The sequence below is a fragment of the Danio rerio genome, chromosome 12 (genome assembly GCF_049306965.1).
Source record: "Danio rerio strain Tuebingen ecotype United States chromosome 12, GRCz12tu, whole genome shotgun sequence".
NCBI classification, from domain to species: Eukaryota; Metazoa; Chordata; class Actinopteri; order Cypriniformes; family Danionidae; genus Danio; species Danio rerio.
In genome coordinates, this window is record NC_133187.1 from 27,681,373 (window position 1) to 27,694,324 (window position 12,952).

Consider the following 12,952-nt stretch of genomic DNA (forward strand, 5'->3'; position numbering starts at 1 on the left):
TGCCCTGTTTTTTTGTATTTTGTATCTGTTTCTCAGAGTATCGGTTTTATTGTGTCAGAATACCACATGATTAATATCCACCTTATTTTTGCCGTAAGGGCAGGTGCCATTATTCCTTAATTGAACATCACTGGATTCTTTTTCATCTGCATCTAGGGATTTTTTTGATGTACAAAATACCCAGTTTTGCAATTTGGTTGTAATTTAAAGCTTTTGTTATAATTAAATAAAATCTATATAGGATATTAAAACTAAAGTAAAGAAGACAGAAAAATGACTGAATTTTATTATTAAAATGTCAGCAAAATACAACAATCTAAATACAAATATATATAATAATAATAACCTAACAACTGCAAAGAACTGCATATATAACACCTTGATTAAATTAACTATTCCATACCATATTACCAGGGCTTGACATTAACTTTTGTGATCACCAGCCACAGTGGTTAGTAGTTTTCCAACGTTACTAGCCACTCACCATTTTCACTAGCCACAATATTATTGTTGCAGGGTGTCCGTGGGGTCTTAAAAAGTATTTAAAGTTGATAAGTCAATTTTGAGAAAATGAAGACTTTTTAATATTTTTTAAGGGCCTTAATCGCGTTTTTACGAGGTCTTGAATTTTGTTCAAGCGTTGTTCAAAGTGTTTGACTTTGAAAAAGCATAAATATATTTATTTTCCTCCTAATATTAACAACGGTGTGCTGAACTCCTCTGTCTGGGTGATGTCACATAACTTGCGACAAATGCGGGAAGGTGATGTGACACTGTCCATATGTAGTAAAACCATAGAACGAAACAAACGGAAAATTGGAAATGTAAGTTTGCGTATTTTTGGTTGGAGAAAGATGAGTTGAATGTGAAAACCACGTAATTTATTCTTTCAAGCTTTGTTTCTTCTGAGCTTATCTGTGTTCTATTGCATGGTTGTGCTTCATTGATTTTTTTCACTACAACTGTTTATTAATGAAGGTTTGATATGGATTAGAACTTGAACTTGAACTTGAGGTCCTAAAATATTCTCAGAAGGTCTTTAAAAGTCTTAAAAAGGCATTGAAATTACCTTTCGATTCCAGCATATGTGTTGGTAAAATATATTTTATATGCATAAATTTGACTTTGGTATGGTAAAATTACTTGATTTAAATTATGTGTTATGTCCACATGCCTCCTTAACTTTTTTTTAATTATTATTTCACATGACTTTTCAGGGCTCAACACTAAGGATTCACCATTTTTTTTTCTCTGACCACTCTAACCTAATTATTTCTTTGTCACAAAATTTAAAGAATCTGTCAAAACATTATGTAGTTGTATGTTTTTTATTCAACAAAATGTTCTTAAAAAAAACAACTTGCGTTTAAAACCTTATTCTCATTTATCTAAAATTATACATAATAGTTTGTCCAGGCTAAGGGTCCCAGATCATCAGATTACTAGATAAATGGAGAGTTAATCTCTTATTGAAACAATGTTATTCTGAAGGATGATAATTAAACAATATTAATACAAATAACTGCAAGCAAAAGAAAGATGAAAAACATTCTGTGTGCGTTAAAGGATGATCACGTGCACGGTTAACGTTAGGGTCAGTAATAATCTATTTAAAGAATGGTTAAAGCGAAAGCGGCAACAGAATCTGCATACAAAAAATCTGGAGCTCTTAAAAGCAGCAGGACTGGGGTGCACGAGCACTGCTTTTTTAAAGTCTATTTCAAATGGAAACAATTGCAACAGTTGTGTTTTCAAACACTGTTGTTATGCACAAGGAAAGGGGAGCTTTAAAGCACTCGCGCACATCAAATCAGCTGTGCCTCATTCACAACGTCAGTGAGTGGGGATCGCCGTGCGCCTGATCATCCACTCATTCGGTATTCACCTGCTTTCTTTTCCTCACGCAAAAAGTTAAGACAAGTCCAAAGACATGCGGTATAGGTGAATTGGGTTGGCTAAATTGACCTTAATGAATCAGTGTGAATGAGTGTGTATGGATGTTTCCCGGAGAGGTTGCAGCTGGAAGGGCATCTGCTGTGTAAAACGCGTGCTAGATAAGTTGGCGGTTCATTTTGCTTTGGCCACCCTGGATTAATAAAGGGACTAAGCGGAAAAGAAAATAAATGAATAAATTTCATTTTCAAATTAATATCCAAGTTGGCGACAATTATTAAGTTTTGTTGTATTTTATTTTTGTACTTTCTCTTATCAAACCTTTTTGTACAAAATACTTTTCTATGCCTTAAATCTCTAAAGATATATTGGTCCAACTTTATATTAAGTGGCCTCAACTAATATGTACTTACACAGGAATTAATAGTTTGTTACAATGTACTTATTGTGTAAATACATGTATTTATTGTGTACTTATGCTTGATTAAATACCTGTATGTAATTACATTTGTAATTGACTTCTGTAATTACATTTGTAAATACCTTCTGACCATCAAACCTGTCCATAACCCAACCCCTATCCCAACTCAAGAGCAACACAAGTGTTCTCAAATACATTACGAACACAGTAAGTATATTGTATTTATTTTTTGATGCAAGTGCATAGTAGTTAATGACACTTAATATAAAGTGTGACCGATATATTTTATGTAGTTTCAATGTGCTGTTTTTGACTCTTCTAAAGCATAAAATACCATCTTGTTCATCTGAAAAACAATTCTTAAGTCACTTATTCTACTTTTAAAAATGTCTGTTATATGCCAAAACGCTGTCTTTGTTTTGGTTCTTTTAATCCGCCTACTGCCAGTTTAGCCAATTATATTTCAGCACCCTGGGTTGCCTTGTTGGAAAACCACTTATTTCATTCATTCAGAAAGGCTCTGAAAGCATGCATCCATGACCGAAATGCGACCTCTAGTGGACAATATCAGTCTCCGAAATAAGATGCAGATTCAGAGTTCCACACAAGGTTGTTAATTAGCAAACGATATAAATGTTACGAACGTAAACATTAGGTGAGCAGGTTACATTGTAACCTTATGTCCTAACAACAAACTTCCTTACGAGATTTGCAGTTAGAAATTTGCAGTAATAAATAAGAAATTTGGTTGTTTGCACCAGACGGAACACGACAGAAATTTCAATACAGCCATTCAGAAGCACAGAATATGCACTACATACAAAATGTTAAGGTTTATAATCTAATTAGTACAAATTAAACCTCTTTAACATTGTATAATGTAGATGCTGAATCACTGATATTTATTAGCTTACATTAAGTTCAATTTCAAAAAGTTTGTTTTATTTTCAAGATCTGAGGTGAATTATCTGCTGCTGCTTTCAGTAATATGGCAATAAATGTCGTGTAAAATGGCATTCAAACTCCCATTGTTATCATTTAACACTGAATAAAGCACATGAGTTGTACTTGAGTTTATTTTCTGTTCAGCTGCTAGAAGTAAAAGTTGTTTGTGGTACGTATATCAAATCGAGGTGTTGGTTTGGAAAAAAACTCCTTTTAATATGGAAAATCTTCCTTCTGTCCCGTGTTGTTGATTTCATTTAGAACACAATGTAAATCAGCATTTAGGCTTGACCGTCAGACTAGCTCCTGTTAGTACTCAATCTGGCAACCTGCGCTTGCATTTGTTTTGATGCAGGAATACAATACCACTGGGTGTCAAACTTACATACTGCACCTTCAAGTAACGTCACACACTATAAAAAATGCAAGCTTCCACACAATTCAGTCATTCTGTCCAAACATATCGATCAAGTTAACTTAATTGTTTTTTACAATCTTCAGTGATTGATTGAACATGAAACTATTAAGCTTCCCCACACAAAAAATGCTTAAAAATCACAGATATGTCAAATTTTGGCTCTTCTCCAATATGCATCTGTTGAGATTTGTATTTTGATGTTTCTATTCACTTGATGAAGGGGCTTTAAACTACACTCAAAAAAATGAATTATGGCTGTAGTTGGTCCAAAGAATGTAACTATGTTTAAATTAAACAATTCGCTTATGTTTGTGTATTAAAAATAAAAGTGTTGTGTTGGAAAAAATTAGAAAAGTAAGTTTTCACATTTAAACAGCTCGCTTAATTAACATGAATGAAAGGGAGTTGTGTTGCTTCTGCAGTACTGCATTTTGGTCAATAGGTGGAGTAATATCTGCACATGCGCAATTTCAAAACAACGCAGGAAGTAAGAAGATTCAAACCACAACGATCACTCTCAGCTCGGCGGCATATTATGGGAATCAAAAGATGAAGATTACTGTACAAATTGAGAACGTGCACAAAGCTTTCCCAAATGTGGACACACAGGTGAGATTTTTTTTTACTTTTTATGTATTTATACTGAGGCTGTGACAACATTTGAATCATAAATGTACTCTCTTGTAATACTATGTTGTGTTTGTGTATAGTATTGCTATGAAATTGCCATGTTCCCTGTGTCTTTTCCACATTATAGACAGATAAATGTATAGTTTGTTTTGCATTCCTGTGAAATTTTATACTTGGTATATATTAACTCCCCCAAACTAAAGTTGCAAACGTTGGTAGTAAGGAATAGTCATGTTAGAATAGTCTAAGCTTTTCACTCATCATAGCACACGTGCTGCTGATAATGTGACAATAAAAGTGATTTGATTTTTTATTTGATTTGATAGTCTTTATTTTAAATGAGTGTCAAGCAGTTTGTCGAGTTTGAATGCCAGTTTTGATAACTTACATAAAATGTATTAAAATGTGGTGTTGGCACATTGTTATTTATTATCTAATTGTATTATTCCAGCCTGTTAACTTAAAAAAAAAATCAGCAAAAAAGCATATGTGACACTTAAGTAGTATAACATCTAGCATGATGACATATTTAATGTAAGCTTATTTGTTTGGTCACCTAACACGTTTAATTTTTTAAGTTTAGTAGTTTGCTATTTATATTATTATATTTTATTATTACAAATCTTTGCTCACTCACATCTATTTTCTCCCTCACAGGTTTACAGCTCAACCTCTAAAGTCCCATATCTGGCTGAGGAGACTGTGGATCATCCAGGTACTATGCCTTTAGATGCCTATACACATTAAAATGATGTACAGTAAAAATTACTAGTAATTTTAACTACTAATTACTTAGTAAATTACTAATTGTCATTTCATGTCATTTAGAACATCACCAGTGGAAAAAAAGGTGTGAATGCATCCTCAAAGCCCTCAAAGTGAGGGAGTACATGGTAAGCTATTTTATTTTATTTTTTTAAACATTTTGTATTTTCCTCTTAAACCAATTCCTCCTTTCACCTTTGATCTGTTGGTAAATGTTTTATTTTTTTACCTGACATTTTTAGGATGCTGGGCATGATGAAGCACAAACCTTGATGTGCAACACCACCTTATGAATCTACAGTAGTTACATTAACATTTAGCAGACTGTTTTGTCTAAAGTGACTTACAATTGAGGACACATTCAGCAAATCAACAAGAAGAGGCAATACACCCAAGATGTGCTAATCATACAAAAAAAAATTTAAGAATTAAGAATGCTTCTACATGTGGTTTGTCAAGCCCACACACCTATGTGAAGCAGACTTCATGCACAATGTTTTGTTTTTTGTTTTTTAGATATAGGGAGTGGTTGTAAGAAAGTGTCTGGTGCAAATGTGCAGAAATGGTGCAAGTGTCAGATAGATGAATGTGTGTAGCTATTGCATGATCTGTGATGGTTGGTCTAATTTATGGTGTAGTGCTGATCGTGTTACTTTGCTTTAAAATGTTAATCTTTCTTTGAACAACTGAAGTGTTATCTGCTTTTTCAGTGTATAGAAGGTACAGTATAGTTTACAAAAGAAGACTTAATTTTTCTAAGTATATTTTTAATAAATCATTTGAAGGCAGAATATTATTTTTGAATGTTTTTTGTAATATATGAAAAGTATTATTTTGATAGGTGTATTTTATGATGTTTTTGTAAGCATATTTTTAAAATCATTTATTGTTTTCAATTTGCTTCATACTTGTATTACTATTATTTTAATAGTATTGATATTTTAACTTATTGTAATAAGTGAAGATACAGATAAAGACAGTATTTGGATTTGGATCTTAATCATTTTATTGCTGGAAAATGTGTAAAACTGTAAAAATGCTATTGAATAAACTCAATGAAACAGAAACAGTTTTTTTTTATTTGGTTAAACATAACAATATCAATTTTACAATAATTGAACTTAAATAACTACATTGATTAAAGCTAAATTATAAATGTTACGTTGATTGAACTAAACAACATTACATTACCTTTATGTAACTAACTTAAGTTCACTAAAATTAATATTCTTTCTTAAAGGTAACTTAACTCGGTTACGTGGAACGAGTGGACAAAAAAAGTTAATTAACGCCAACATATCATTTTTTTGAGTGTAAGTGAAATATTTATAATAGTACAATACTATTATGGCAAAAACCCAATAACACTTGCTGGACAAGAAGTCTAATCATTTTGGATGGATTTTATTGATTCTGTTTTGGTTTGTGGTTCCACTTATTTTAAGACATGACATGTTTAACAAAATTACAGAGATCATTAAAAATGTACAGGACAAAAATCAAGAATGAATTTAAACCTGTAAACTTGATTCAATTTCTGCCTGCTCTTTAATTGTAATTTAATTTATTTTAACTTAAGAAGTTATTTAAAAATAGTGTTATACTAAAGCCATTTTATTAAAAGGAAAAGCTCTAACATGTAATGCAAACAGCCCTGATACTAATACAGCTTCATATATCACCTGTTTCAAGATGACTGCTTTTGTGGAGGTACTTCTTAATCAGTTTTGAAAATTAAAAGAGATTTACAGAATGATAGGCTTCAGGTAACATCATGAAGAGGGAAAGAGTTCCCATTTAAAGTTTGCCAGGTTATTTTATCAGGCCCTTTGCAAAAGACGTTGCCTCATCTGCAGTTTTTTTGCCTGCGTCTGAAGTGTCTGAAGCAGCTTTGCCAATCGCACCACTGATCATATCGCCAACACCTACAGACAGAACGGATTGATCAGTGAACAACAAATTTGATATGAGAAGAGTTTATTTTCTAATTGCAACAATTTTTCCAAGTTTTTTATTATTATTATAATTTTTTTTTTTTTTAAAGAAAAGCTATATATTACCTGCATCCTGATTCTTGCCAGTTGGAGCTTTCTTGTTTCCTCCAAGTGCAGAGCCAATTTTCTCCTTGGCCACCCCAGCTGAAGCAACATTACAAGAATTAATCATCTCGGTACATAAGGTTAGCTGTCCATTACAGAAATAACTAGCATGCTCCAATTATTGCAACTCATTACATTGGTTATATTTTCAGACATTGACATTTTGACATTGCATACACTGCAAAAATAATAATAAATAAACAATTTATTGAATATAAAATAAATATAGAATTTAATACAATTATTGATTATTATTATTATTATTAAATTAGTTATTAAAATTATCTTGTTTTCTGGTAAGAACACTGAAAAAAATATTTAGCTGCTTGTTCAAACTACTTATTCAAAATGAGCTACAACAACACAATTCTTGAGTTTTTGTGGGGACAACTTATTTTTATGTACAGTTAACCTCGATATTTGTAAAAAATATTTTCAGTTAGCTTAACTAATACATGTTGGGACATTTTTTAAAGTAGTTTGAACAAACAGTAAATGTCCTTTTTGAGTGAAGTAGCAAGATACAATTACTTAAGCAACATTGTCAACATTTTTTTTAATCAAAATTATGTCAATTTATACTCGTATAGTTCAGTTATTTAGGATATTTATACCAATAAATTAAAGTATAAGCACTTATAATTAGAGATTATTCCCACATGAAATTAAAATTTAAGTTTCTTTTGTTGCATACAAAAGAAGATATTTTGAAGAATGCTGGAAAACGGTAGCCATTGACTTTCATCCTTTTTTTTCCTACTTTGCATGTCAGTTGTTACCCGTTTCCTGCATTTTTAAACATATTTGTGTTCAACAGAAGAAACTCTAAAAAGTAGTGGAATCCAAGTAAAAAAAGCCTGATTATTTGATTCTTTTCCCCAAGGAAATAAAAATTTAAGACAAAAAAATTATGTCCAATGGAATAATAAAAAAATGCAAAATTTGTTTTTTTTTTCTTGTTTAAAAATAAACCCTTAATTGTGGTACATTTTTCCAGAAAATAAGATTTACTATGGTTTTTTTGTTAATTATAAATTGCTTCTCTAGTAAATACTGATGGCTGAATTTTTGTAGAGGAAAAACTAGACAAAATACTGTAGCAAGAAAATCATATATTAAACATTAAATATGTCTCTGACTTACCAGCGTGATCGATTACCTTGTCGATCTGGCCACCATCAGCTGCACCCTTCATGACGTTCATGTTTTTTGTGTTGAAGTTAGTCAGGAACACTGTGTTGGCTGGATTTACATGCGTACTTATAGGCTGTGGTGTTTAACATCTTCACACACACACACCCTGAAGCGCTGGGTGAGGAACACCCACTCAAACTCATCCACATTTCTGTCACTTCATGTCTGATTTCCACTCCTCACATCCAAGATGATATTCAGAGAAATGTCTTCTTATTCATTTAATTACTAAAACCTCCCTAAATTTTAATATTAAACTGCCAAATGAGGGTATTGTTTGTACTGTAAACAGGGCATGGCATCAATCTCATTTCTATACGAGTACTGGAAATACAAGCTTTTACCGTTGGTGCATTGTTGCTGGAGGAGAATACAAGGTTACGTGACACATAAAAAAACAATCTGAAGAATTTATGAGGAGATATTAATCAAGCCTAAGTGTTTGTGTGCAGATTTGGTTTTTGAGAAATATCTGAAACCATTTATGACTATTTAGGTTTGTTTGTTTTCTGTCAACTATTTATGTCAGAAATTATCAAGTATGAGAAATCTTTATGCTTTAAAACATTAACCACTTACATTTTTTTTTTTTACAAATATTTTATTTCTTTTTTGGTCCATGCATTTTTGTTTGTTTTTGTTGTTTTTTTTACTACAAACAATAGTGTAGAAAAATAGTGTAACTGCTATGTTTCCTTTCCATGTGCTAGAGTTTCCTGATTTACTACGGTATAAACTAATGTTTTTTGTTGTTGTTGTTGTTGTTGTTTGTTTGCTTGTTTGATCACATGCGGGACTGATTTTGCAGGTGTGCGTGTCATCATATCCGAATAAATGGCCGTGTGGCTCTGTAAAAGTGTCTTTCCACAACCCTTATAGAAACTGGCATTTTTATGCCTGTTTTTTGTTGTTGATGTTTTTTTTTTTTTTTTGGTTACTTTTCACTTTTCATTGACAGAATTTACGAGCTGTGAAACAATAAAAACAAATTTTTATTCCAAAAAGCCAAAGCAACAGAAAAATAATGATCTGCTGACAAATAGTCAACGGATGCAATTTGTTTATCAACCGCTAGATAGCTGTATGTTAGACCTACATTGTGTATTGAAACCGAGGATTGTATTTGAAATAAATAGGTCTGTCATAAAATAAGGAAATAATTAAATGAGAATATAAACGTTTTACAGAATTTTTAAATCCCATGACATAACAGTAAACATTTTGTATCAGCCACAATTTTTTCATTTCTAAGTTGAGCTGTCCTAGGTCTGTGTTCCTTTTTATTTTTTAGACTAACGCAGTTAGGCTGTACGAAAAACATCTTTCTCATGAATGTGGATATTTGCATGGATGTGGCAATTTTGATTCACTACAATTATGAAGATGGGAAGATCCAGGATATTCTTAATAAACCTCACGTTTTCTGAAAGAAGAGTGGCATATCCGTCCAGGATTCATGAGGGTGAGTACATTCTGGCATAGTTTCCTTTACTTTAATTTCTTTTATGTGAATTGTTTTCTTAACCCTCTTGTGTGTGAAACTTTAAACTTCTTTGCAGACACCAAATCTACCATAAAATTAAATCTACACTTTCCTACACTATTTGCTATTTTCTTACACACTTGAATTTTCCTGGTTTGAGATTTAAATCATACATCTATCATGGTTATCTCAAATAATTGCAATTAGATCACACAACCACAATCAGATAATTAATTAAAAACATGACGGCCTTTATTGTATCTGTGTTGTCTTTATGCCAGGCATGTGATGAATTACTTCAATAAGCCAGAAAACCGTATAAAATGTCAGGACCAAACAGTTTATTTCTGTTCAAAGCAAGTATACTCGTGTACCTAAATAGCCTGCATTAGGTATATAAAAAATAATTGTTTTTAATTAGAAGAATTAATAGTTCAAAATGACCAGGAGGCCCAGAGGAACAGGATGCGAATGGACATAAATATGCAGTAGCTGTAAATACCCTGCTACTTGTAAATGAAGATGAAATAACGAAACAAAGCATGTGTGTAGATATTTTAACTGACGAAGTCTATGGTTAATCATTTTGCAGATATTCGCAGAGGGAGCCTGTTGAACTTTTACTAGGCTTACACGACATTGGAAGATTCAGACATTGCGATATTTTGTTTTTCAGTGATATACAGTAGAAGTCAGAATTATTAGCCCGCCTGACTTACTAGCGCCCCTGTTTATTTTTTTCCCAAATTTCTGTTTAATGGAGGGAAAATTGTTTCAGCACATTTCTAAGCATAAGAGTTTTAGAAACCTATTTCTAATAACTGATTTATTTTATCTTTGCCATGATGACAGTAAATAATATTTACTTTATATTTTTCAAGATACTTCTGTACAGTTTTAAGTGACATTTAAAGGTATAACTAAGGTAATAAAGGGAACTAGGCAGGTTCGGATAATTAAGGCAAGTTATTGTAAACGATAGTTTGTTCTGTAGACTATCGAAAAAAAAAATAGCTTAAAGGGGCTAATAATTTTGTCCCAAAATAGTTTTTTAAAAAAATTTAAAACTGCTTTTATTCTAGGCGAAATAAAACAAATAAGACTTTCTCCAGAAGAAAAAATTATTATGAAAAAATATTATCAGACATACTGTGAAAATTTCCTTGCTCTGTCAAACATCATTTGGGAAATATAAAAAAAAAGAAAAAGAAAACAAAAAACAAAACAAAAGGGGGCTAATTATTCTGACTTCAACTGTATATTGAGAAATAAATATCAATTCACAAGATGAATTCAGTTGCTCTATTTGGAAAGATTTCTTTCATTTAGATAGATCGGGATGATCGAGTATTTTTCTATGCGTTTGCATAAATTATAATTAAATACAACAGAGCAAAGGTAAACATTATAGAAATAGTGCTTTATAGTCCTCTGGAGAGTCTAACAGTATTCAGGTACAAAAATTGAACAATCGAACATAAAATAACATGGTCATCATTGTATAATTTATTCAGAAATCTTAATATTTAATAACATCTTTAATAAATAATCTAATCTTGAGATGTGACAATTGCGAATTCACACATTGTGATATCGATGCTCAAACAATATATTGTGCAGCCCTAACTGCAACCATCTGTAGAGACATCAGAAGCTGAAAGCATTGTGGTGTCACTTGCAGACATTTTAAATCAACATTTCTATTGTGTAATAGACTGTTCGATTGATCCATATCAAGGAAAAATGTCCAGAGATTGTCACTGTTGTTACCATCACAAATGATACTGAATACTGATGATCTCCATATAATTTTATATATGTGCAGCATTCTGGCTACATTCATAAGATGGCGTGAAGCTTTTGTGCGGTGTCTGGGTGTGTGTGTGCTGAATCTGATGTTCCCAGAGGCTGTTGTGCTGAAGGAGTGGTGGATAATTGCTGTGGTCGGTTTAAATGTGTTTTGGCTTGATGGTGTGTTTATTGAATCGTACTTCAAATCTTGATCCAGTAGTTCTACTTCATAAAAACATTGCCCAGGTAAAAAAAAAAAAAAGTGCACTAAAATACACTTATTTAAGTATAAATATATTGTTTAAATAAATGTTTAGTATGTTAAAAGCACATTTTAGATCAGATTCATGGTGTCTCATAATAGCACAGTTGAGTACACTTAGATGTAGTTAAGTTTATCTTAAAAAGTACTTAATACTAATTTTTAGTACATTAAATACAAAATTAGTTTGGGAAAATCAAGCACTTTTAATACAGTATTTAGCACACTTTTTTTTTTTTTTACAATTTGTATATCCTTTTAATATATTACTATTATACTTTAAATTAGTCATAAATATATTTAAATGTTTAAAAGTAGGGTTCAAGTGTATTTCTAGTTGTAACTAAACATATTTTTAAAAATACAGATATAGTATGTTAAAAGCACATTTTAGTTCAATTTCAGGGTGTCTCAAAATAGCACAGTTGAGTGCACTTAGATGGTATTAAGTTTATCCTAACATATACTTAATACTATCTTTTGGTACATTAAGTACAAAATTAGTGCGAAAATAGAGCACTTTTAGTACATTACTGAAAAGTGTACTAAGTATACTTAAAGAAAGTGCATTTTAGTGCACTTTTTTTTTTACCTGGGATAATGTGTGTACAAAGAAAACAGCATCTGTGCTTCATCAAAACACTTTAACATTTTTGTGCAATAAACCACAAGTCCAAAAAATACCTTATGGGAGGAAACAAAAACTTTGCAAAAACTTTGACCACAAAAATATAAATAAAATGCAACATTACAGCACATATATGAAATGTAAAGACATTTTGGGAAAATGTACTTCTACTTAAAATTACTTAAAAACTTAAAATTACCACACTCAAAACTCTAGTGTACTTTATTGTAGTACACTAAAAATTTATTTAAGTATTACTGGTATTTGGTATACTTTTGTCAAGTGTACTAAAGTCCTACTGAAGTATAAACATACTTTTAATTAGTATATTTATAGTGTAAAACCATCAAACTTTTATTTAACACAAAAAAAACAATGTACTAAAAATGTATTTGCGAGTATTTAAATGTATTTTAGTTGCAT

The 12,952-nt window shown here is 31.4% G+C and overlaps 1 long non-coding RNA gene across 1 annotated transcript; it reads right to left on the bottom strand.

Annotated features, from left to right (window-relative positions):
- Positions 1–3,727: 3,727 nt before the first annotated feature.
- Positions 3,728–8,433, bottom strand: si:dkey-193p11.2. Its single transcript, NR_137276.1, is given in 4 exon segments — positions 3,728–3,910; positions 6,389–6,997; positions 7,133–7,210; positions 8,315–8,433. It is a non-coding gene; the product is annotated as a si:dkey-193p11.2 (long non-coding RNA).
- Positions 8,434–12,952: the final 4,519 nt, after the last annotated feature.